Here is a 3570-nt window from a genome sequence, read left to right on the forward strand (position 1 = left end):
CTAAGATCTAATAATACAAGTACAGAGACAAGTCCATTGTCAGAAGCAATCAAAAGGTCATTATTAACTTTAACCAGAGCTGTCTCTGTGCTGTGATGAACTCTAAATCCTGACTGAAAATCCTCAAATAAGTTCACAACTGTTTGGCGACCACTTTCCCCAGGATTTTAGAGAGAAAGATGAGGTTTGAGGTAAAAAAAAACAAACAACAGGTAAACACACAAACAGCCTGTACTACGTAGCAGGATTTGGGTTCAGCACGGTAACGCCATGGTAACTGATGTAAACAGCTTATTTGCTCTGGTTCAACTCTATAAAATCACTAAAGCTCTACTTGTTGTACTGTAAGATATGAAAGTGAGTCTACTGACCACTTTTAATTATGTGTTTAGATTTATTGTTTATTCATCCGTCTGTTTCCGACTGCTCAGAAGAAATGTGGCGTTGTTGTTTGATGGATATGCGTTTTTGTGTTTGACAGAGGAACAAGGAGCTGGAGGAATGTATAGAAGCACAGAAACGACAGATTAAAGAGCTGGAGGAGAAGGTAATACTTCTAGTACTACTAATACTACTACTACTACTTCTACTAAACGCATAGAAACAATAAAGTCTGGTTTTGGATGAAAACATTAGGAGATATTAATATACAGTCAGTCCAGCGTTCACGTCACCACAGAAAAACACTGTAAAAGCTAACAATCTGACTCTCCACTGTTTTCTTCTTTTTCTGTTAGTTTCTATTTCTGTTTCTATTCTTCTCTTTGGCCTTCATCCTCTGGTCCTAAAAGCAGCTGGTGAGTCTCACAGCAACATGCTTTACTGTCGTGCAACAAGGGTTGTTCGGATTTACAGTTGGGCAACTCATTTTACTGCTAGGCATCATGAGTAACTGCAGGGTAACAAGTCTATGCAAGATCCACAGGGTTTATCTCAGGTATAGAGGGTGTACCCCAAGTCCACAGGGTTGATTTCAGGTTCACAGAGTTTATGCAAGTTATACAGGGTTTACCACAGATACACAGGGTTTACCCTAGGTACACAGGGTTAACCCTAGGGACACAGGGTTTACTTCAGGTACACAGGGTTTACCACAGGTACACAGGGTTTACTTCAAGTACACAGGGTTTACCACAGGTACACAGGGTTTACCACAGGTACACAGGGTTTACCCTAGGGACACAGGGTTTACCACAGGTACACAGGGTTTATGAATCAATATAAAGCTGATATTGTTGATATCTGATAGTGTTGTCTCTGTTTGTCAGGATAAAGGTTTTAACATTCCAGTCTGTGTTTTAGTGTCTGCAGGCCTCCAGAGTCCAGCAACTGAACCCTCAGTGGTGTCAGTATGGATCAGACCAATGACAGGAGGAATCAGAAGGATTCAGGATTTGGAACCAGCAGTTTATTGACTGAGGCACGTTGGCTTCAGTGCCCCACTGACCTGCCTCAGGCTGCAGTCAGCCAATCAGAGCAGAGCTCTGCTGTCAGCTGACTCTGGAACAATACCGTCACACCTCATACATGAAGACAAGGATGGTTTTCACAGCAACAGATTAATGCTGTGTTTCAGACAAGTGAAAACCACAACTGGCAACATGCTAACTAGCTTCCTGTTAGCTACTGTTAGCTACATCTGATATGCAGCTGACTGACTCACATTCTGGCCTCAGGAGGCCCTCTGGACCAAAGTGGTGCTGGACTAATACAGTTTTACCTCAGCTTGCTGGATTCCTATCAGTGTTAGCTCAGCTAGCTGGTTTTAAACATTGCTAGCAAAGTTGGCTGAATTCATACAGTTAACTCATCTAGTTGACTTCAGTGTTAAGGTAGTTGATTGGTCAGTTAATTAACCTCTTTGTGGGTTAATGAAGATGAGTCAGCTGAATCACTGTAGAAACACAATAGAAACATTAGAAACTGTTGTTAGATGCAGTGTTCTTGTCTGTCCTGATATAAGTTCAGTTGAATTTAACTTTGTTCTGATTGGCTGTTCCACCTGCAGATTGTAGAGCCTCTCAGCTCCACTCATGGATCTGAGGTTACAGTGTGTAACCTTCATATAGTTTCAGCCCGCTAGGATCATCCCGGGACCAAAAACTGATGAAGGAAGCAGTTCTTCACAACGTCAGGAGGTCTGCTGGAGGTCAAAACAAAACCATTTCTTGATCTGAAGAAACAAAGCATGAAGTTTGAGTCTTGAACTAGGTTTAAGAACTGGTTTCTGCACAGAGTTTAGATGTGATCCAGTCTCAGAACCAGATTATAATGTGGTGAGATTTCACAGTAAAGTACAACATCAGTTCTATATAGACCCCACTGAGTTATAGAGGAGAGGATCATTTCACAACACAAATAAATCTATACATATATATTATATTATTAATTATAATTAGTATATGAATTTATTCTTGCTTTTACTCTGCTACCAGAGATAATCAGGACATTTGATACTGAAATGACTATCTGATCAAACAGAAAGTTAATAAAGAATAAAAGTAGATTAGAAATAAAAAGTTTAAACATTCAGAATCAGATTTTCCTTTCCCTTTACAGGTAAAACTTTCCATCTTCAATTTAATTTAGTCATTTCAAGATCAAGCTTAAAGAACCTAATCCATTTAAAATGTGAATTATCTACTGAAGCAGAATCAACACAATGAATCCGTTCTTGTTTTAAAAACTGGATCCTGCTGTTGTACTTTTATTATTCCAGATGATATTTTTCTATCTCTGCTGTGAGTCTGAACTCAGTAAACATCTGAAAAGTCGGCAGTTTGATGTGATTACAGATTAAAAATGGTGGAAATGAGACTGAAGACAATTGTGTTTGTGCTTTTTTGCTGAAGATGAGAAAAAAACTGATTCAAGCATCGTTATTATTTGAAGGTTATTTCTCAGATTGTGAATCATTTTATGTTTTAGTGTGTATCAGTGTGTATGAGCAGAGAGTGAATGGGTTGTAACGTAGCAACTTGCTCTGCTGCCTGTGGACTGATTTCTATATGTTTCTATGTAGGGATGAGGGTCCAAGGATGTGAAGTTTATGCTCCTGAGAGTCAACAACAGAGTCCAAAGTCAAAGCTAACATTGCTGCAAAGATTATGGAACATATTGTCTAAGTGTGCTTTTAGCATATTGACTGATGTGGACAAATTGCTAGCAACTCAAAATAATGTCAGCCAGACTCTCGGGCTAATCTGGCTGGCTTACACTTTTGTCGACTGGCGTTGTGGACCGGCTGGTGCCAGATAATGTTATTCAGTGGGGTGTTCAGTGTTTGTCACTGTTGGCTGCCAAAATACAGTGTATATATTGTGTATACATAATACTGTGTACAGTGTGTACATAATACTGTGTATAGTGTATAGACTATATAAATACTGTGTATATATACTGACAGATACACAGTGAGAATCAGACAGGAAGTGACTTTTCAGTTTGAAATGAGAGCTTCATATTAACATGGAGATACAGATTTAGTTATGGTCCACTGAGTGTGTGTGTGTGTGTGTGTGTGTGTGTGTGTGTGTGGATAAAGTGAATGTGACAGGAAAAGAAATCCAG

General features: G+C 39.3%; 1 protein-coding gene across 2 annotated transcripts in view; it reads left to right on the forward strand.

Annotated features, from left to right (window-relative positions):
- LOC118332366 (WD repeat-containing protein 7) overlaps positions 1-3570 on the forward strand; it is a 141759-nt gene that overhangs the window by 39647 nt on the left and 98542 nt on the right. The window lies entirely within an intron of this gene.

The sequence above is a fragment of the Morone saxatilis genome, unplaced genomic scaffold (assembly GCF_004916995.1).
Source record: "Morone saxatilis isolate NCDOM2014 unplaced genomic scaffold, NCSU_SB_2.0 Contig21, whole genome shotgun sequence".
Taxonomy (NCBI): Eukaryota; Metazoa; Chordata; class Actinopteri; family Moronidae; genus Morone; species Morone saxatilis.